The 24,494-nt window shown below is 36.3% G+C and overlaps 1 protein-coding gene across 6 annotated transcripts in view; it reads left to right on the forward strand.

Moving 5' to 3' along the window:
* The window catches only part of LOC106055105 (RYamide receptor-like), a 217,814-nt gene that overhangs the window by 29,520 nt on the left and 163,800 nt on the right, over window positions 1-24,494 (forward strand). Inside the window, exon 1 of one of the 6 annotated variants that reach the window (XM_056020754.1) lies at window positions 19,952-20,146. The exons of the other annotated variants lie outside the window; for them this stretch is intronic. The gene's annotated coding sequence lies outside the window, so the exon portion shown is untranslated. Of the gene's footprint in view, window positions 1-19,951; window positions 20,147-24,494 lie in introns of those variants that run through there. 6 annotated transcript variants of the gene reach the window in all.

Consider the following 24,494-nt stretch of genomic DNA (forward strand, 5'->3'; position numbering starts at 1 on the left):
CTTTGGAAAACTAACAGGCCATTACCTCAGTGGTGGTAAGAGTCTCAAACAAATTTAAAAAAAAATTAATTAATTAGCAGATTTTTTAAATTTTGAAAGAAAAATCTTCTTTCGTTATCTGCACTAGCGAACAAATGCTTCTGATTGTAGATGTATAAAAACGTACAAGTATGGCTATTTACGTGTTCTATGTAATTATGTTTCTATTTTTTAATATGATTAAAATGTATAAATTATAATTATAAGAATTATAATATGTGTTCTATTATTGGCATGATTTTAAAGAACCGGTCTGATCGAAAATCTATAAAAACATTTATTTTAACTGATTTATTTCTTGAACACTATTTTGTATTAACATCCATCCAGTTAAGAATGATGGTATGAATACAATAGGAGAAATGTGTGTTACACTATGAGTCTAAGGCGTCTCCTGCGAGTCAAACCAAATCTCAAAATACTTTTTACACAAGTTAAACCAACAAGATTAGGCTCTTTAACACCATTGTTTAGCCAATACTACTTTATGGAGCAGAGACCTGGAGAACCACCATCACCACCATGGAAAAAACCCAGATATTCATCAATACCTGCCTGAGGAAGATTCTTATGATCCGCTGGCCAGACAAGATCTCGAATTAGTAACTGTGGCAAAGAACAAAGCAGCAGCCCATTGAAGTAGATATTCTTCAGAGACGCTGTAGATGGATAGGTCACACCCTTCGCCATACTGCATCCAACATAACAGGGCAAGCCCTAACCTGGAACCCCAAGGAAAGAGGAAAAGGGGACGGCACAGGAATACATGGCGCCGCGACTTGGAAGCAGATACCAAGATGGGCAAGACGTGGGGACAGTTGGAGAGACTCGCCCAGAACCGAGATGCCTGGAGGAAGCTGGTTGGTGCCCTATGCGCCAGAAGGGACCACAGGCAGAGATGAAGATGATGAAACAGACTTGAAATATTTTTAACAAGGTTACAAAGACAGTTTGTGTGGAAACACAAACTCAAAATTGGCCCCCGAAGTGGTCCTCCCAGGCAGGTAAAAAGAAAGGTTTTAATATTTTCAGAAAGAATATCAGAATGAAATTCTATCACAGGCAAATGACAGAGAAGAATGGAGAAAGTAGGTTGACAGATCGTGTGTGGTGTTAAAAATATGGTAAATAGTTATCTCACTTACTAAATAGCCTCCCTTGTTTGTTACTATTAAAAGAAAAGAAAAAAAGTAGCCGTTTCATCAGAACTTTGAATGGTCTAAAATATTACGATGTCGGATATTCACTATCTTTTCTAGTATACGAGATTTAAACGGGACGGATAGACTGACGGACGGACAAGCCACACTAAACTAATAGCGTCTTTTTCCTCTCGGGGGGCCGCTAAAAATACTTTTAAGAAAAAGACAATACCTTCTTGATTCATCTTTTAGAGCCGATTATTTAGCTCTTAACATCTAGAAAAAAAAAAGGATTTTTTGTACCCCGCCCTATTCCCCCTCCCCCCAGAAAAAAAGTCCTGGTTAAACGAATGTATAGATCTACTAGACTTCATAATATTCTAATGATGGGCCTGTAGATCTAGACTTAGAAGACGGCGCGCAAAATGTTCCTGAACATTAATTTATGTAACTCTTCAATGACTAGGACCTACATATAGAAACACACAAGGACGTGCTCGGATAAATATTTTCTAGCTTTTACCAAATTGAAATATTTTTTTTTGTTTATAGTTTTCAAAAATGTTTTGGTCAAACAGTGTGGCCAACGAGTTAGTAATTTTTTTTAACGATATACATTAACTCGCTAGAGCCGTATTCAAGAACCGTGTTCACCCATGAAGTTCCATGTGTTGTTGCCGATGAACGTGCGACCTAAATTTATATATTGTAATAATAATGGGAAATTAAGGGGTTTAATTCAAACGCTTTTTAAATTTGTTTAAAACAAAAGCTAACAACTTTATGCTTCCCATATATACTGAAGAAAAAAAAAATGCTTTCGAACGGGCCAGATTTAGCAGTTGCAATTTTTTTTTGTTCTTCACAACATTCGGTTGACGAATTAAGTGTAGAAGTATTCCATCAGGTCTATTTCATTGAGTCTATTTCATTGAATCTATTTCATTGAGTCTATTTCATTGGGTCTATTTCAATGAGCCTCTTTCATTGCGTCTATTTCATCGAGTCTATTTGTTGAGTCTGTTTCATTGAGTTGATTTTATTGAGTCTATTTCATTGAGTTTATTTCATTGAGTCTATTTCATTGAGTTTATTTTATTTAGTCTATTTTATTGAGTCTATATCATTGAGTTTATTTTATTTAGTCTATTTTATTGAGTCTATATCATTGAGTTTATTTTATTTAGTCTATTTTATTGAGTCTATTTCATTGAATCTATATCATTAAATCTTAAATCCGGACATGAACGTGAATTTAAGAAACAAAAGTAAAATAAAAACACATAAATCATAGAATATTAAGAGAATGGCCCAGGTTTGAGTTCTGCTTTATTAGTGTGGATCCTTGTGGCTATTTAAATGCAATTGACATTATCAACAAAAGCACCGACATATTTGTCTCATTACATACCAAGACAAATATCCACTCCATACACTTAAACTCTAGCCTTTTATAAACTCTTGCTAACAAGTTGACACCTTCCCACGTATCTCTTCACATTCCTAGAATACAATCTGTTAGCATTAACACATTTTCATTTTGTTTCTATCGTTTTTCTTTGGCTATTTGGTGAGAGGTGAAACGTCGGAGTGCCCAGTGACTCGCAGTAATTGCCTTCGACTTGCGACAGCTTAGCATTATGCATTAAGCTTGAATAGCGTGTAGATCTAGGCAATATCCCCGAGGCTTCTACCTTTCTCCTAGCTAAGTAATCAATAGGATAATGAGCGAGAGAAAAATAGAAAGTATCTGGAGGACAAGCGGTTCTCACTACATGACGCGTGATTCCACCCCATACCTTAACGTCAAACTGACATTAGACATTGTCCTAACTGGCTAGCTTTAGGAAGAAAGAAAAGGAAATCTTCCGTAGAGAATTTTTTTTTCTGACTTTACCATTTTTTTTTAAATTCGACGCAAAGGTCGTCAAACACAAGCAAACATTGAGTCAATTTGTTTTCACCAAATCAACAAGAACAAAACAAGCAAACATTGAGTCAATTTGTTTTCACCAAATCAACAAGAACAAAACAAGCAAAGCGCTTTGAGATCCACTCTGAATTAATTATAGTTTGCTGACTGCTATTATTCTTCGTGTTTGACGATACGTTTTACATTTTGTGTTCTGCTAGGATTCGTCCCCTCTTGCCTCCTTCGGTCAATTTACTGAAACTTTCTTATCGCCATTTTCCACATTTTAATTGACAATAATTTACATACATGTATTGTCATGTATACATTTCTTTAGCAGATGGTTGCATTGTTTCTTAAATAAAAAAAATGTTTCAAATATTGACTATTGAAACAAACCATACAGTTTGAAAGCGCTACATATATGGAATGAAGTCAGATCAAATAATTTGCATGTTTTCGCTAAATATTAGGAGCATCAAATAACACTACCGTATACAAGACGCAAGGGAGTTTGTTGGTCGAATGGTACAACGTCTTCACCTCTCTTCATATCCCGGGTTCATTCATTTCCTTCATGACAGGGATTTTTAGTCTCGGGATTTTAAGGGCGCCCTGAGTCCACCAAACTTTAGTGGGTAGGCGCCCTGAGTCCACCTAACTGGAGTGGGTAGGCGCCCTGAGTCCACCTAACTGTAGTGGGTAGGCGCCCTGAGTCCACCTAACTGTAGTGGGTAGGCGCCCTGAGTCCACCTAACTGTAGGGGGTAGGCGCCCTGAGTCCACCTAACTGTAGTGGGTACCTGACATAAGCTGGAGGAAGTAAAGCGGTTGGTCGTTGTGTTCAATGTGGGCCACAGAAACAGGTGACCTTTATCTGCCCAATAGATCGCAAGGTCCAAGTTATAAGAAACCAACTTGAAGTCATAAATTATCTTCAAATTTTATTGTAAGCAAACGTTACGATCTAAATTAAATATATACTCTTTCAACAAAATGTGGTTACATATATAATTTAACATGTATATATACTCTTTCAACAAAATGTGGTTACATATATAATTTAACATGTATATATACTCTTTCAACAAAATGTGGTTACATATATAATTTAACATGTATATATACTCTTTCAACAAAATGTGGTTACATATATAATTTAACATGTATATATACTCTTTCAACAAAATGAGGTTACATATATACATTTATATAGCTCTTTCATGTGGGGTCCGTGGCAAGTTTTTGACTATTTATAATTTCTTTCTCAAACTAAAAACCAACTAGTCTACTCATAGTCACCTTTTCTCACCAACTAAAGATTCAAAGACTTCAAAACATTGCAATTTCTTCCTCTCGTCCTCGTAAACAGAGTAATAAAAGAGAAGTTATATTCAAGTATGTCAAATGTAGTCAATGTCTGTCAAATGTAGTCAATGTCTGTCAAATGTAGTCAATGTATGTCAAATGTAGTCAATGTCTGTCAAATGTAGTCAATGTATGTCAAATGTAGTCAATGTCTGTCAAATGTAGTCAATGTCTGTCAAATGTAGTCAATGTCTGTCAAATGTAGTCAATGTCTGTCAAATGTAGTCAATGTATGTCAAATGTAGTCAATGTATGTCAAATGTAGTCAATGTCTGTCAAATGTAGTCAATGTCTGTCAAATGTAGTCAATGTCTGTCAAATGTAGTCAATGTATGTCAAATGTAGTCAATGTCTGTCAAATGTAGTCAATGTCTGTCAAATGTAGTCAATGTCTGTCAAATGTAGTCAATGTCTGTCAAATGTAGTCAATGTATGTCAAATGTAGTCAATGTCTGTCAAATGTAGTCAATGTCTGTCAAATGTAGTCAGTTTAATCAATTTAGATGTCGAACTTTTCTTCAGTACTTCAATAAAAATACGACATTATGGCGAAGATTTCAAGAAACTATCAGCTGCATCTGAAGTTATAAAACCTAAAACTACAACTGGTCAGAAGGCTAGAAAGTCAAGTAGTTGTAGTTTGAAGCGACTTTCTTACCTGTAGGCAACTTAACTATTTATTTAGAAATATAAGTCACACAAGAATACAAGAACACAAGAACACAAGAATACAAGAACACAAGAATACAAGAATACAAGAACTTATTTTCTAGTTATTAAGTAGGAAACAGAATGTCTGAACTAAAAAAGTCAAGACTCTACTACATTTAATTCACTCATTAAAAAAACGAATAAATTAACATAAACTATACATTGGACGTAATAGTAGAAACAGATCAGTAAATCAGAAGATAGATAAAAAAAAATGGTGTAAGTTTGACTTTTTCACCGTGTAACTTTGATGGGCACGTGACCTGTCTGAAATTCTCCACTCGACTTTCGACAAGTTCAAGAAAGTTAATTTAATTTTTAATGTCCTATGTCTTGACACACAGGGACGTGACAAATAAGGTCAGGTCAACAGCCAGGTATTCATTTGTCTTCAGTATTCAAGGTCACATTACTGCTTAGAATGTAAACATGATACACAGGCATCAAAATTGAGATGACTAAAAGGAAGGGTCACAGATTGCAGATGTCATACACAACAGAAGCAGAAAGAAGGGTGAAAAAGCGTCCCCAATACACTTATCATAGCCCCTAACACATGTGTCACAGCCCCTAACACACGTGTCACAGACCCTAACACACTTGTCACCGTCCCTAACACACGTGTCACAGACCCTAACACACGTGTCACAGACCCTAACACACGTGTCACAGTCCCTAACACACGTGTCACAGTCCTAAACACATGTGTCACAACCCCTAACACACGTGTCACAGCCCCTAACACACGTGCCACATTCCCTAACACATGTGTCACAGCCCCTAACTCACATGTCACAGACCCTAACACACGTGTCACAGTCCCTAAAACACGTGTCACAGACCCTAACACACGTGTCACAGACCCTAACACATGTGTCACAGACCCTAACACACATGTCACAGTCCCTAACACACTTGTCATCGCCCCATACCCATGTGTCACAACCCCTAACACATGTGTCACATTCCCTAACACACGTGTCACAACCCCTAACACACGTGTCACATTCCCTAACACACGTGTCACATTCCCTAACACAAGTGTCACAGCCCCTAGCACAAGTGTCACAGTCCCTATTACACGTGTCACAGTCCCTAACACACATGAGTCACAGTCCTTAACAAACTTTGATGATTAATTCACCTCTCACCTGCAATTGCTTCGAGAAACTGCAACAATACAAAAAAGGTATTAAAGAGACAATGGCACGTATAATTAAAATGACTTTTTTTCTCTATTCTGGTGGTACTAGGGATGCAACTAATCACATCTCATTGGATCCTCTCAGAGAGGCCGATGGTGTTGGTGGGGAGGGGGGTTTTCCATGGGCCTTAAGCTCTAAGAGTCTTCGACTCAACTCTTAAGACAATAACAAATTAGAAGCTGAAGACTCTAGTGTCGTTGTGCTGGACACCAACATCCTCGTCAACCGTCGCCCAAAGTAACAGTTGACTTGCTATTAGCAATGATGAAAGGATCATCAGATAACAGATCTCTCTAGGGAGATATAAATACACATTTAAAATTTACTATAGCTTTTAACGCATAATGGTAGTATTTAATGCAATAGGGCTTAAAATAAATACATTTTTTGGGATTGAAATGCTTAGAAATGATTTTTTTTTCTTTACTTCATAAGACATTTTCCGTTTTTTTCCCCCAGTGAAGAAATTGTCTGTATCGCATGAAAAACAAATTCAGCAGATGGTTGTCATTATGGCTACTGACCTAGCTGAGTGAATGCAACCATTTTTAAGGAAACATCTGTGAATTATATGCGTTTATCTAGACGAATTATATATGCTTAAACAAAGCCAGCTTGAAATCTCTTTTTCAGTCTCTTTTTCCTTTTCTTTTTACACTTATAGAACAAAAGAACAAGAGATCTCTTTGGCTGATTACTAAATAAGCGACTACAAAATAAGTGCCAGCTTCTGAAACACCGAGCTGAATGTTACTGATGGCAAGAAATACAAGTGCATGTGCCTAGCGAGGAGACATTACAACAAAGCTAAATGTGCCTAGCGAGGAGACATTACGACAAAGCTAAATGTACCTAGCGGGGAGACATTACGACAAAGCTAAATGTGCCTAGCGAGGAGACATTACGACAAAGCTAAATGTGCCTAGCGAGGAGACATTACGACAAAGCTAAATGTGCCTAGCGGGGAGACATTACGACAAAGCTAAATGTGCCTAGCGAGGAGACATTACGACAAAGCTAAATGTGCCTAGCGAGGAGACATTACGACAAAGCTAAATGTGCCTAGCGGGGAGACATTACGACAAAGCTAAATGTGCCTAGCGAGGAGACATTACGACAAAGCTAAATGTGCCTAGCGAGGAGACATTACGACAAAGCTAAATGTGCCTAGCGAGGAGACATTACGACAAAGCTAAATGTGCCTAGCGAGGAGACATTACGACAAATGTAAATGTGCCTAGCGAGGAGACATTACGACAAAGCTAAATGTACCTAGCGGGGAGACATTACGACAAAGCTAAATGTGCCTAGCGAGGAGACATTACGACAAAGCTAAATGTGCCTAGCGAGGAGACATTACGACAAAGCTAAATGTGCCTAGCGAGGAGACATTACGACAAAGCTAAATGTGCCTAGCGGGGAGACATTACGACAAAGCTAAATCGTTCCATTTATTATACAACATGCATAGGAAGCAACTCAAACGCAATAGGCGCCAGAGGGTTAAAGCTAGATCACTTGTACGATACACTAAAAATGTTAACCCTTTAAGTCATACTTCTTTAATATCCTGTGACAAGAGCCATGACAGATAGTGATATGCTTAAGTAAATTGCGAAGCCCCTACCAGGCACGGGGCCATATTTGGAGCAATTGGTCAAATCGGCCTAAGGACGGCACTGCCCTTTGTGGTGATTCAAAGTTGTAGCATGATTTCTTTTAGAATATTCAAGATTGAAAACATTACATTTCAAAAATTACTATTACCCGTTAAATATGGAAATACAGTTATGCTACATATGATTCAAATATGCTAAATAAATGACACTGTAGAATTATTATTGCACTTATATTGACTACAGCTTTCACATTGGTTATCAATCTAAGATGTACAATCACAAAAATGCTGCAAACCTGTTATTTAGTTCTTTGCATGCTAATAAACAAATTGAAAATTTGAGAAATTGTAAAAAAAAATAAATTATTTTTAAAATATTAACAAAGCTTCAACCTCCTATTGTAGCCCTGTCTTAGAGAGGACCCAACAGTTTGAACCTCCTTTTGTAGCCCTGTCTTAGAGAGGACCCAACAGTTTGAACCTCCTTTTGTAGCCCTGTCTTAGAGAGGACCCAACAGTTTGAACCTCCTTTTGTAGCCCTGTCTTAGAGAGGACCCAACAGTTTGAACCTCCTTTTGTAGCCCTGTCTTAGAGAGGACCCAACAGTTTGATCCTCCTTTTGTAGCCCTGTCTTAGAGAGGACCCAACAGTTTGATCCTCCTTTTGTAGCCCTGTCTTAGAGAGGACCCAACAGTTTGAACCTACTTTTGTAGCCCTGTCTTAGAGAGGACCCAACAGTTTGAACCTCCTTTTGTAGCCCTGTTTTAGAGAGGACCCAACAGTTTGAACCTCCTTTTGTAGCCCTGTCTTAGAAAGGACCCAACAGTTTGAACCTCCTTTTGTAGCCCTGTCTTAGAGAGGACCCAACAGTTTGAACCTCTTTTTGTAGCCCTGTCTTAGAGAGGACCCAACAGTTTGATCCTCCTTTTGTAGCCCTGTCTTAGAGAGGACCCAACAGTTTGAACCTCCTTTTGTAGCCCTGTCTTAGAGAGGACCCAACAGTTTGAACCTCCTTTTGTAGCCCTGTCTTAGAGAGGACCCAACAGTTTGATCCTCCTTTTGTAGCCCTGTCTTAGAGAGGACCCAACAGTTGTTTTTTATTCCCCTTCCCATGACTCGCTGCACGCCTGCAAACACCAAGCAGGAGAGGGAAAGTGTGTGTGTATGTGTGTGTGCTACACGTTTTTTGACACACTCACATCTTGCCTGGACACGTGACCCATGCATCAACGTGATACAGAAGGCGAAGAATAACTTACTGCCACCATTTCTAATTTGAGAAATTAGGGTTTACAAAATTTTTATTTAGTTTTTTTTTTCTGTTGAACAGCATTTAGTTTAGTGGTCTTTCTATGGGACTTCTTTGAATTGTTAAGTTTGTCGATTTTGAAATCATTACCTATCCTCCTAGTTTTGTTTTATACCGGACCGGTGCCGTTAGGCTACGATTTTCTTTTAATGTTCCTTGGTCTCCATATCGCCTGCACGTTTCTACATAACGCTTTCTCTTCTTTTTCTATGTTACTATATTAATTATTGATAAAGGAATATAACGCAGAGCTTGAAAATGGAAAAATACGATTAACAGATTATGTGTGGTGCCCCAACGGTTCAACAGATTAAGGGGTAAGCGAAGGTGAAGAAATAAAACTATAATAATACATTTTAGAACATGAGTAAATCTCATTGACTTCTGTTGAAACCTACAGAAGTGTTAAAATGTAAGGGAGATAACTTCTCTTATCCCTCATGAACAGCCAGGCACAAGCTGACATTCACACATACACACGCAAACCAATAAGACCACTTCCCATTTGTAATTATAAAAGTTTGAATTGTTCACTTGAGTTCAAAGCCTTTCAGCCGAGTCATGGAGTTCAGATCTGTATCCGAAGAATGTTAGGCAAAGCTCATGACAATTTGATCATCCATTTAATATTCACATATTTAATAGCTTGCAGTGGAGGTTCAACTCAGTTATGTGTTCTGATCAGTGGCGTAGCAAGGGTATTTGATGCCCTGTGTTGCAGTTCCTCATGATGCCCTCCAAAAAAAAACAAAAAGGTTTAAAATAGCGAAAAGTTTCTAATTTCAAAATAAAGTGTATTCATTATTTAAGCATTGCTATTTCGCAAAGAATCGATTTTACAAAAAAGATAATACAAGTGAATCTCACGTGCTTTCTCGTAGGCAAACTATTTTTTTTCCAATAGGTCTTACCACTTACCACAATAGTAAAAAACAAGGTTACAAAGACAGTTTGTGTGGAAACACAAACTCAAAATCGGCTCCCGAAATGGTCCACCCAGGCAGGTAAAAAGGCAGGTTTCAATATTTTCAGAAAGAACATCAAAATGAAATTCTATCATAGACAAATGACAGAAAAATGGAGAAACAAGGTTGACAGATCTTGTGTGGTGCCCCAGCGGTCCAGCAGACCAAAAGATAGGTGAGAGCGAATGTGAAGTAAGTTGTGAACCTGGCCTTACGGATGTCTTAAAATGAATATCTAATTGATCTAATTGTTTTGTAAATCCTCAAGAAAAGAACATTTCCGTAAAAAAAAGTCCTTTAGTTAAGTGTACCATAGTTCTGCGGTAGCACTGCAGTTCACGCGGTAATAGGAAAACTACTTATGAATTGTTGTTTTAAATTATGTCCAATTTATATATTTTTTTTACACAAAAAAGTAAGCATTTTTTTTTTGGAAATGTAGTAGTTAATATAACAGAACTTACACAACTTAGCAATACAAATGTAAAAAATAATAATTTTTGACAAAAAATATAAAACCATTTGCATAAATTTATTTAAACTATGGTAAAGAGTCATCTCCCCTACTAGTTTACGAGATCTAAACGGGACGGACGGACAGACTTCCACATAAAACTAATAGCTGCTTTTCCCCTTTCGGGGGCCGCTAAAAATATGCGAATCAAGATGGCAATATTTCGGGAATGACATTTTTTAAAAGTAAAACTCTAAAGCTCAATAGATTCTTATTTTTGGAAGTTGCTCAATAGATTCTTTTTTTGGAAGTTCGAAGACTTCTGGAGACACTGCGACTATTACCTGAAGCCCCCAGACTAAATTCGTTTTTGTCTATGTCTCTGGGAGAACCATCGAGATGGATTTCCGTCTGAGGATTCAATAAGGGCGACTAAAATTCATATTTATCATGACGTTGTTCTTATGGAGTTATTATTTCATGACCAATACGGTCCTAGGAAGGTATTTCCATCAATAGTTTTTTCTTGTGTGTTGACAGAAAATCTATCTTCATCTTTTTCTCGCCTGGCATTTTTGTCTTGTTGCCAATAGTCTTTGAGGCTCTGCGTGACAATGCCCCATGAAATTTTGATCCAGAATTTAGACGTTAAGTGTAGTGTGGAAAATAATGGAGAACTATTTGCTTTTTAAACTTTCTGTATGATTTTTTGTTTTGTTTTTGTGAGCACTTATATAACAAAAAATTCGTTTTTTTTTGTTGGGCCATTTACGTATTCGGTCTCTCAAGAATGGATCGTACTTGAATAGTAATTTCACTTCAAGATATTTCTTTGATTTTGTACTGCCAATTGTTCTTTAACTCGTTCGCGATGCCCAGGTAGTGCCAGATTCTGCTTGAAGAGAAAACGCATGATGTCCAAGATTTTCTCCAGATAATGTCTCCACATTTTCCCCTCTTGTTTATTTAAATCTTGATCCTTGCTGTCATTATTGTTGCCTAGTCATAGACACACTTCAAGTTCCCTCCACGCAAGTGATGTGTTGCCTAGTCACAGACACACTTCAAGTTCCCTCCACGCAAGTGATGTGTTGCCTAGTCACAGACACACTTCAAGTTCCCTCCACGCAAGTGATGTGTTGCCTAGTCACAGACACACTTCAAGTTCCCTCCACGCAAGTGATGTGTTGCCTAGTCACAGACACACTTCAAGTTCCCTCCACGCAAGTGATGTGTTGCCTAGTCACAGACACACTTCAAGTTCCCTCCACGCAAGTGATGTGTTGCCTAGTCACAGACACACTTCAAGTTCCCTCCACGCAAGTGATGTGTTGCCTAGTCACAGACACACTTCAAGTTCCCTCCACGCAAGTGATGTGTTGCCTAGTCACAGACACACTTCAAGTTCCCTCCACGCAAGTGATGTGTTGCCTAGTCACAGACACACTTCAAGTTCCCTCCACGCAAGTGATGTATTGCCTAGTTTAACTTAATTTAATAAAGAATATGGGACTTAACAAATTACCAAAAATAAAGAAAGAAAGAAATATGTTTGTTTTTATCTATGTCATCACGATGCGTAGTTTTGACTGTGAAAGTTTGTCCCCAGTTTGATGTTCCCCATCAGTCGTTGCCCCGTCCGGCCCGCACCTCCCGCCACTGGTTCTGATACCTAGATAAACTTCTGTAATGTAAAATAAAAGAAATACTTTTAAAAATGGCTTAATGGATGGGCCCCATATTTGCAGACAAATATCTCAATAATCTTATATTTATTTTCCTTTTTCTATATAAAAAAAAATAATTGCCACTATTTAATTAACTAATAGATTAATTTTTTAATTATTTTTTTTTGAACCGATTCATGTTTTATCAGGGGCACTGACTACAAAGTGAGAGATCACGAGGAGAGAAATGTGAGCAAATAACGTCGTTGACAATCTCAGACAGTGGGAAGGACGTTCATTAATATGTAAGAGGATCAAACTTGGCCTACTTTGGGGCGTATAAAAAGCCTTATGAAAAAATCCTGAATTGCTTGAGAGTCATTTCGACCTCTACGTTTTGGTTTTATTAAGAAGTGACGTCTGTGTCGTGGAACTTAATCAGAATTGTGCCATGTTGACCGAGGGAGTGCACAGTGCACAGCACAAACCAACTGATGAGTTGACTTAACAAACACACCTTTTTTTTTATGCCTGAAGGAAAACCTTGTTGTTTTATTTAAATTGAAATAAACAAAGTGCGTTCTGGGGAGATTATAAGATTAGCAAGGCTGGCTCGAAAATGTCTATTTTTAAAAAGATTAATTTTTTTTTTTTTTTTTTTTTATGAAGCACTTTTGTAGTAGGCTTGTAAAAATTATTTTCTTTTTTAAACTTTGATTCTGTTTTAATCATTCAATCAACTTTTTAACCAGAGCTATTACCTTCGAGTAGACCTGAGATGTTTTAAAAAAAAAATTCAATGTTAAAACGTTTGAGGTTCAGTTTCTGTCTCTCAAAACTCCTGAACGGAAAACTGATTACTGACATTTTTAGAGAGAGAGAGACAGAGAGAGAGAGAGACAGACAGAGAGAGAGGATGAAAGGAAAAAGAAATAGAAAATGGAAAAAGGAATGAAAGGAAGAAAACAGAAAAGAAAAAAAAAAGAAAGAAATAGCAAAGAAAAAGATCATGGAAGAAAACTGAAATCATTGACTTGACTAGACTGTGTTTAGTATTGTGTTAGTAAGATTGTTTGTTGATGAGATATTACATACACCAGGGCCGCTCGACTTGACCGAGTGCCCCAACCCGCGCCTGGCATGGGCCTCGCAAATTAAATTTAGCATATCAATCATGGCTCTTGTCACAGGATTTTAAGAATGTAGGACTTAAAGGGTTAACATATTTAGTGTATTGTACGATTGACGTCACTTAAGTTAAACCACTGGCCCCTAGTACTTTTATTGCTTCCTATTGCATGTTGTATTATACATGTTTGATATGATGATCTAATTAATAGTCATGGTTGTTATTGTAAAAAAAAATGTAGAAGAGAGACCTCGCAAGCATCCATTCAATTGGGCCCCGCAATTTGTAAAGCCGGCCCTGCCGTGAACAACAACTTAACATGTTTTACCTACAATCCTACATGATAAGACACCTTACACCAGGGGTCTCAAACACCTGGCCCACATGCTGAAATGAGTTTGAGACCCCTGCCTTACACCGTGTTAGGCGCTTCCGCACTGGGTCTTATACAGATACGTCAAACGGAGGTAACTCTCAAATAGCGAAATCCAATGACACATGGCGAAAGGCCAACAATAAAAGTTAGTCGAAGCTGATAGGAAATGTCGAACGAGAAGTTTAATAATAACGAAGGGAACCGTCGAATGTTGTCACGCTAAATCTCTACGTCCATAAAACAGCGATTCTCAACCTTTTTAGCTCGGCGACCCCCTAATACGATTCACCAGTAGGCACTACCGTAAAAATTATTTCGTTCACAGTGCTAGTTAGGCCTTAAATGTGATTTTGCCTCATGTAATAAAATCGTAATCAAATTTTTTAACTATTTGATGTATTAACATAGCCAAAGCTTTATATAATTTATATAAGGCAGATGATGTAAAGGTCAAATGTAAACCATCTAGGGTAAGGTGTACTTGTTACGACACGTAAGACATGGACCAAAATAAAACTTACAAAGAAAAATAGACAAAAAAAAATTTTAAAAAATGTCAAGACCCCCCAATGAAGTCGCGACCCACAGGTTGAGAACCGCTGCTCTAAAGCCTTCAGAAGTTTTTTGTTTATGTTTGTTATTCTGTCTAAAATCCTATTCTTGTTTTTACTCGTGGAATCACAACAAAGTCAACACCTTTCCTTTCTTATGAAACAAATCACTCATTTCTAATCAGTCCATAACAACTGGCATCTAATTTAGCTACTTTACTAAAGAAAAGTTTAAATTAATTTACAAAGAAATGAAAATGTTGATTTGATAATTGGCTCCATTATGAGATAATTTGATTGACACGTGACTAGGGGGAGATACACGCCATGAAAACCTCGTGCAATATGGCGGGAAAGTTTCGGGACAAGTATCTTGAAAAACAAAGAGAGAGAACTCTGTGCCTGCATTTCTTAAGATACTTTATCGAAAACATTTAATTATACTAAATAAATATTGTAGTCCATGAACCATTGCAACTGGTAGACCGACCTACAAGTTTTGTTACAAATTAATGGAGCAGAAGGAAATGGGTGTTCTATTATCACGAGCCTTGTCCATCACCTTGAACTTCAGCCGTAAGGTCAAGTTATTTATACTTTGATATTGAGAGTTGTTTGAATTAAAGTTAGTCACGTGATCTTTGCAAATATTTTTAGGAGGGGGGGGGGAAGGACAACCAAAAATTGACAATTAACCTCATTCGCCAATCGTAAACAAACAACATTTAGCCACGTGGTACTCTATCTCTTCTATACAAATTACGTAATACACACAGGCTGTCACGTGACAGCTTTTTTCAATGTTTTATCAATATTATCACGTGGCTAAATGTTGTTAGTTTACGATTGGTGAATGTGGTCCTTTGCATTCTCCCTCTCTACCTCTCTCTCTCTTTCACTTTTTCTTATGTATGTATGTATGACCTTTCTCAAATTTCCCCTCTCTCGTGTGTGTGTGTGTGTGTATAGAAAAAAAGGGATCTAACTGTGATTCAAATCTATCGTGGATGGAAATCTAAAAGAAATGTAACATTTTAGCAATGAAGTTAAAGCACTTTCCCGCCATTTTTACAAACGGAAACTATCTCGGCAGATGTATACTTTCGTTTGTTTTAAGATCAAAATTTTTGTTGTGTTTGTTTTTGTCATCGTGTAAGCGCACATTTGTGAGTACACTCGTCTGCTCTGAAAACGTTTTATTTGTGTACAGTGTTTTGTGTTTATTCAGAAAACGAGGCTATCTCCAATCTTATTACTTATGATCTTATGGCCCAAACCCTTTCATTTTTATTACCCATCAGTCTCCGCTGTTCCCGCCAATGACTATATCCGCTACAGTCTGACTTTTGAACTCATCTGTGTATTACCAAAACAGAGCGAAAGGTCAGTCGTTATAAGGTCTGCTGAGTTTTTGTTATGACTGGACATTTTCTGCATGGGAGGAATAAGTCTCGATGGTGCCTCGTGTTAGATTTTCCTTTTGGATGGACTGACCCCTAATGCTGGAAATGTTGTTTTAAGTTTTTTTTTTTTTTTTTTGTTTCAATCTCAGAATCAAGATCATGTTCATTTTAAGTTTCTAGCTCTCTGTAATGACCTGGGCTCTGTGGCAGTTTGTTAGAACAAGTAGCCCCCCCCCCCTCTCTTTTCCATTCCTTCTCACTGTCAAGTGCCACGGAACAATGTTGTATTTAGAAAGCCTTCAGGAGAGAAGACTCAAAAGTAAAGTAGCAATGATACAAACAAAATCTATTAAAATATTCAGAAAGACACAAAGATAAAGGCACATTCCTCGCTCCATATGCTAGGACAAATTTGTACAAATGCTCATTCTTCCCTAGTGCTATTAGAGCATGGTATGGGTTGCCAGAGCAAGTCAGGAAAACCTGTGACTTGGCAGAATTTAAGTCATTGGTTAACATGCATGACTAAATGCATGACGCGTAGGACGTAATCACATTCTTTTTTGAAGTAACGTCTGTATTATATAAGATAAGATAAGATTTACGGTTATTTTATGTGTATGTGTGTCAATTTTGTGTATGTACATACTTTAATTATGTATGTGTGTATATTTAGTATGTCTTGCTGACGTAGAAGGTCGGGAGAATCTGGACACATTTCGCCCTTAAGTTTGAGTACAACTTCAACTGACCAGTAGGTCCATGCTCATCCAGAGAACACACACAAACACAAATTTTGAAACATAACAAAAAAAGGTTATCTTATTTGCTTGTCTTCCAAATGAATGAGATTTAAGTCTCGTTTTGACGCTGACAGTCACCAAAAAGAAAAAAAAAACTTTCAGTTGATTGGTTAATCCACTTGTCGCGTGCAGCGTGGTGATGTCTCTTACACATGTCATAGGCCACCTTCTTTGTGTGTATGTGTGTGTGTTTGTGATTGTGTTTGTTTGTGTGACAGTGTGTTTGTGTGCGCATTTTTTTTGAGACATGCGTCAAGGTATGCCATCGGGTGGCCTAGCGGTAAATTACTTGGCTAAAATTCTGAAAGTCTTCAGTTTGAAACGTGATTGCTTTTTTTATTTTTCTTCATGTTAATTGGAGAAATGGACTTAATCTACGGAGACAGTTGCTTTGTTGGAGATGATATAGCTAGCAGGTCTTATGGTACTTAGAGCAAGCCTCATTTTGGTGTGAGAGTATCATATGTCATATTGTTGTAGACACAAACAGCCCGTTTTATTTAATATATAGCATCACAGACACACACACACACACACATATATATAATGTAAAATGTACTTAAATGAAACTAAATAATTAGTGCGCGACAGTTATGTGTGGTTTAATCAAAAAAATTTTTAACATTCAATTTTTACTTAAATTAAAAAAAAATTCTTGAACTAACTACCGAGAGATTCCTCACTAAATACTTAAGGAAAAACCGACGAAGACTCATAGTTTAGTTTGAAAAGTAAAAAAAGTGTGTGTGTTCTACCAGCGAGCAACAGTTTGCAAATTCCGGTAACTCACTCACAGATATAATCTAATTAAGCTTTTCGCTTCATGTATACTTCATTATGATCTACGCAGCGTGATTTTAATTAGAGGAAATTACTTTGTAAATGTAGACTGCAAGTCTTCAAGTCAGGAAGCTAGAGTTTAACTAGAAATGTTTTCAATAAGCCGTAGCAGTTAGCAGTAGCGTCACTGGGGTCGTTTTCAGCCGGTGCGGTTAATTCAGGTTGTAAACCCCCCCCCCTTTCCCAATCGCCTCCCGCCTCCCTAATTTCCAATTAAAATCTAAAGTTAGTTTTGCCATTTAGTTGTATCTCACCAGCTTCATTCATCCACTGTAGACAGCTATACACAAAGTAGAATGAGTGTCTATTCTATTATTTAATGACGCTTATGTAATTTTTATTAATTGTTATTATGCATATCATAATGTTAGATTATATATGTTAGAAACATACTTAACATCAATTGAACATGCCTTTTAATTAGATGTTCAAAAAGTTTATACTTTACGGAAACTGTTTTACATGAAACAAGTGTTTCTCAAACTTTTACTTGTGAAGCCCAACTAGACCCCACCCTTCCAAAAAAAAAGTGTGTGTGTGTGTGGGGGGAGGTCTTGGGTAGTGCTGAAAGCTCCGGTAGGCAGGGTATGTGGTGGAGCCAAACACTTTTACCTGGTTTCTACAGAGCAATATTCTGCTATTCTTACAAAAAAAAGGGGGGGGGATGTGCAGGTCAAATATCAAATCTGCCGTTCACTGCACTTTATTAGTGGAGAAAAGAGACTGATAGAAAAACACATCGATGTGTGCGATGTTTTATTTGAAAGGGAAACACACACAAGCAGTTTCCTGCAATTTTTTTAACTTCAGAAATTCATTTTATTAGCTGGAAAAAAAGTTTCTACATTGTCACCTAATTTTATATTTTTAAACATTAATAAAAATGTCACTTTTACTTGATTAATACTAAAGGATGAAACACTACAATAATTCAAATACAACCGATTTTTATCCTTAAAAAAAAACTTTCGTGACCCCTTGCTATGTAAGCATGTAACGTTTTTTGATATTTATACCAAGAAAAAAAAAATATAATACACGTCTATATATTAATAATAATAAAATGTTTCAGTGTTTATTTGCAGTCACTTATACCAATTGGTCTACTTTTGCAAAAGTGCAATTTTTTTTTCTTTTCACTTTGGTGTCAACCCCCTAATGACGCCATTGGCAATTATTACGTCGAAGACTATCAATTTATAGTTTAATATGAAGACATTAAATCAATATCTACTGCCGTTTCCACATTCGGTATAGCATTCTTAACGACAAAGTCACGTGATGTACGAGTCAAGATCTCTAGAGGTGATGAAGAGGAATGAATGAAAAAGAAAGTTTTTTTCCTTAGTTCTTGTTTGAGACGCTACCATCTAATAGTCGATATAAAGGGGAGTTTATGTCGTGGTCCTCCTCCAGTCGATACATTTCAAGCATGTTTAAAATTTTCTAAATCTATTATTAAAATAAAGTTTTATTGTGTGTTTATAGTGTGTTCAATGTTGTGATTTTTACTTAAATAATACATTTATTTTATTTCGTAAAGAGTATTTCTATTAGTAATTCTTTTCATTAAATATCTCCTGCAGAATTGACACATTAGGACATATATAGATATTGTGAAAATACAAAGATGTATTAAGCATCTAACACCATTGTTTCATCACCATGGATAGTTCGACATGAACGAATTTTTGGTTTTATGGGAATATGTAGTAACGCACGACTAAGTATCACAATCTTTGCGAAGACTATCTCAATAAGTATCACAATCTTTGCTAAGACTATCTCAATAAGTATCACAATCTTTGCTAAGACTATCTCAATAAGTATCACAATCTTTGCTAAGACTATCTCAATAAGTATCACAATCTTTGCTAAGACTATCTCAATAAGTATCACAATCTTTGCTAAGACTATCTCAATAAGTATCACAATCTTTGCTAAGACTATCTCAATAAGTATCACAATCTTTGCTAAGACTATCTCAATAAGTATCACAATCTTTGCTAAGACTATCTCAATAAGTATCACAATCCTTGCTAAGACTATCTCAATACTCACCACAAAAGTATGTGTGTGTCTATATAATGTGGTGTGTTTTGTGGTGAAAGGTGACCAAGGAGTTCCGTAACGTTTATAATACTACATGGTTAAAAGATTTAGATTTCTGCACTATCATCTATAATCTATAGTTCAGTTTAGTTCACCATGTCCACCTCTCATTTATACGAAGAAATAAACAGGCTTTATGAAAAAAATATTGTTTTTTCCAAGTAACAATTTATCAACTTTTTTTTTTTTTTTTTTATAAAAGAAACCCCCAAAAAAATTGGGAAAGAGGGGGGGGGGGGGAAAGCGACTTTGTTCAATTGTCTTTTTGTTTCCTTGTGCTTTTTTTCGTTTCATTTTCATGATTTCCATGTTGACCTTTTTTTTTTCAGTGACTTATCTTACAATGATACATTTTCTTCTATCACCACCAGAGAGATAACAGCAACTTCGTTATAACTCAATTCTTAGGCAGTATCAAGATAGAAATTATCTTAAAAATGTATCTGTCGGGAGATGAACAATAAATAGAGGCCCCCTTGAGGATCCATAGATCTTCGCACTTAGATAAAAGCCTAAAAATGGAACCAGTAGCAGTGTCAGGAGGTAGGGCAAATACCCGGACAGCGCGGTGGCTGTGTTTGGAACTTTTCTGAGATATTAGACCATTTTCTTATCGGCTAATTGCCTTTCCAGACCCTCTTCTTTCTTTGTATGTGTATGTGTAACAGGTGCTGATAATCAGATACACCAGCTCACTTGTGATGAGTCACGTGATTTTGTCTTCTCCATCCGGCTCTCACTCTCTTGTAGCCTTTGTGAGATGTCATCTCGACCTATAGTAACATTGAATAGAAATAGACTTAAAGGTTTGACTTGGGCTTCAAATAACTGGGTTAGGGAACATTGGGTGAGTCTACTCTGACCGGAAGTACATCCTGAGGTGTTACTGGAAAATTGTATATATAGTTATATAGTTAACTAAAACAACTAAATAGAACCAGCACTACATTTTTGATCGTCCATTTTCATTAAGTTTCAATTTCAGTTAATTGTAATTTTTTAAACAATTCCTCTTTTCAGCTTGCTAATTCTTCATCTGATAAAAAAAAATCAATACAAAAAAGCAACAAAAATACTATAGAAAATACATTTTTTAAAAAAGATAATACTTCCATTATACAACTTCAAATAAAATAAAAAATATAAAAAAATTGCTGAAACCGGGTATCAAACTCGTCATTTTGACACCGTCAGCTTCTTGCACGGGGGCGGGGGGTGTAGGAATTAAATTCACCAAGTACCAAGGGATACAGCTAAACATTCAGAGGACATTCACGAAGTAAATCTAAGATGTGTTCTAACATATAAATGTCGCTGCAGACGATATAGTGAACCTCAGGCTCCGACCAGAGCGACTCGACCACACCTTCAAGTAGAAACACGAGAGTTGTGCTGAACACAGTTGTGGACCACCAAGTCCATCGGGAAAACACGTTTGAGAATTAAAAGTTTTGTGTTTCAAGTAGTTTCTGTTTCAAACTTTGCACAATCTGTTTCAAAGACTTGACTATCTGTTTCAAACTTTGCACAATCTGTTTCAAAGACTTGACTTTATGTTTCAAACTTCGCACAATCTGTTTCAAAGACTTGACTTTCTGTTTTAAATTTTGCACAATCTGTTTCAAAGACTTGACTTTATGTTTCAAACTTTGCACAATCTGTTTCAAAGAATTGACTTTCTGTTTCAAACTTTGCACAATCTGTTTCCAAGACTTGACTTTATGTTTCAAACTTTGCACAATCTGTTTCAAAGACTTGACTATCTGTTTCAAACTTTGCACAATCTGTTTCAAAGACTTGACTATCTGTTTTAAACTATGCACAATCTGTTTCAAAGACTTGACTTTATGTTTCAAACTTTGAACAATCTGTTTCAAAGACTTGACTATCTGTTTCAAACTTTGCACAATCTGTTTCAAACTTTGCACAATCTGTTTCAAAGACTTGACTTTCTGTTTCAAACTTTGCATAATCTGTTTCAAAGACTTGACTTTCTGTTTCAAACTTTGCACAATCTGTTTCAAACTTTGCACAATCTGTTTCAAACTTTGCACAATCTGTTTCAAAGACTTGACTTTCTGTTTCAAACTTTGCACAATCTGTTTCAAACTTTGCACAATCTGTTTCAAAGACTTGACTTTCTGTTTCAAACTTTGCACAATCTGTTTCAAAGACTTGACTTTATGTTTCAAATTTTGCACAATCTGTTTCAAAGACTTGACTATCTGTTTCAAACTTTGCACAATCTGTTTCAAAGACTTGACTTTCTGTTTCAAACTTTGCACAATCTGTTTCAAAGACTTGACTATCTGTTTCAAACTTTGCACAATCTGTTTCAAAGACTTGACTATCTGTTTTAAACTTTGCACAATCTGTTTCTATAATTGACAGTCTTTGTTTAAAATGTCATTGGAAGTGAGAGAAAGGTTCAAACTGGCTAAAGAAAGAGCACTCAGAAATGTCCCATAACAGGTTTATAGAATAAATCGCTCTCAGATGAACAATTGACACTCCTTATTAGCAGACACATTTCACAAAGCTTATAGTAACTCTGTCTGTCTGTCTGTCTGTTAAAAAAAATTTGTACACGTTATTTCTCCCACACCCAATATCAGGTAAAGTTGAAATTGTGCACCGTTATTAATTATTTCTTATACCTGACAAAACAAGAATCAATAAAAAAAAACCTATTTGATAATTAAAATATTGTTTATTAATTATTTTGTTTGGTGTCGAACAAAGGAGACAAATCGAACTTAACAGATATGGTGGTATAAGTTAAGGGGTCTGAGTTAACACGTTTTTTTTTCTTGTTTCTTTGTAAGCGTTTCAAAAAGCGATCACGGAAACATTCCAATCCATTGGTAAAAATAAAAGTCTCTAATCGAGCAGATTCATTAATGTTATTTTAGCTCTCTATTACAAATTATATTACATGACTGGTTCAAACCAATAACTAAAATCACACTTAATGTAAGTTTCTTTTGAAAAGTATTACCAATGTTTGTATTGTTTGAACTAGGTTTGAGATCACTCAAGAGTGTACAAATATGAAAATAGAAGGGGGACATTTGAAACAGTATGAAATAATATTATTCTATTTCTGTTTACGGAATAGGATGTGACCTTCTTAACATATTATATGAACACAAATACTAAGTCAGTATATGAACACCAATACTAAGTCAGTATATGAACACCAATACTAAGTCAGTATATGAACACCAATACTAAGTCAGTATATGAACACCAATACTAAGTCAGTATATGAACACCAATACTAAGTCAGTATATGAACACCAATACTAAGTCAGTATATGAACACCAATACTAAGTCAGTATATGAACACCAATACTAAGTCAGTATATGAACACCAATACTAAGTCAGTATATGAACACCAATACTAAGTCAGTATATGAACACCAATACTAAGTCAGTATATGAACACCAATACTAAGTCAGTATATGAACACCAATACTAAGTCAGTATATGAACACCAATACTAAGTCAGTATATGAACACCAATACTAAGTCAGTATATGAACACCAATACTAAGTCAGTATATGAACACCAATACTAAGTCAGTATATGAACACCAATACTAAGTCAGTATATGAACACCAATACTAAGTCAGTATATGAACACCAATACTAAGTCAGTATATGAACACCAATACTAAGTCAGTATATGAACACCAATACTAAGTCAGTATATGAACACCAATACTAAGTCAGTATATGAACACCAATACTAAGTCAGTATATGAACACCAATACTAAGTCAGTATATGAACACCAATACTAAGTCAGTATATGAACACCAATACTAAGTCAGTATATGAACACCAATACTAAGTCAGTATATGAACACCAACACTAAGTCAGTATATGAACACCAATACTAAGTCAGTATATGAACACCAATACTAAGTCAGTATATGAACACCAATACTAAGTCAGTATATGAACACCAGTACTAAGTCAGTATATGAACACCAATACTAAGTCAGTATATGAACACCAGTACTAAGTCAGTATATGAACACCAATACTAAGTCAGTATATGAACACCAATACTAAGTCAGTATATGAACACCAATACTAAGTCAGTATATGAACACCAATACTAAGTCAGTATATGAACACCAATACTAAGTCAGTATATGAACACCAATACTAAGTCAGTATATGAACACCAATACTAAGTCAGTATATGAACACCAATACTAAGTCAGTATATGAACACCAATACTAAGTCAGTATATGAACACCAATACTAAGTCAGTATATGAACACCAATACTAAGTCAGTATATGAACACCAATACTAAGTCAGTATATGAACACCAATACTAAGTCAGTATATGAACACCAATACTAAGTCAGTATATGAACACCAATACTAAGTCAGTATATGAACACCAATACTAAGTCAGTATATGAACACCAATACTAAGTCAGTATATGAACACCAATACTAAGTCAGTAGTGTCGACAATGGACACTTTTGTTTCTGATTTCTAAAACTCTACAACCAAAACGTCTACCTGACTAAGTGTATGTGGTCGTTACGTAGCACGAACACAATGTCTTGTTACACAAAGTCCTTGACCGGCTTGTGCGTGTGTGAGTGGCGGGGAATCCCTTTCTTACCTGAATGTCATTGCGTAAAGGTGAATACATTTGTCACCTCCACATCAAAAAAACCCACGTTCGCTCGCAATGGCCTCGAGATATTACGTGTTTTGATGATCTTTATGACTGGAAGAGGATTACTTCCATCCCCGCCAGGGCTTTCTCCTTACAAACCTAGAGCTACAGTTTTTTTTCGGTAGACTTTTTTTTTAACTTATAACTTTCATTACCTGGTGACCTAGTTGTTTTTTTT

The sequence above is a fragment of the Biomphalaria glabrata genome, chromosome 2, assembly GCF_947242115.1.
Source record: "Biomphalaria glabrata chromosome 2, xgBioGlab47.1, whole genome shotgun sequence".
Classification (NCBI taxonomy): Eukaryota; Metazoa; Mollusca; class Gastropoda; family Planorbidae; genus Biomphalaria; species Biomphalaria glabrata.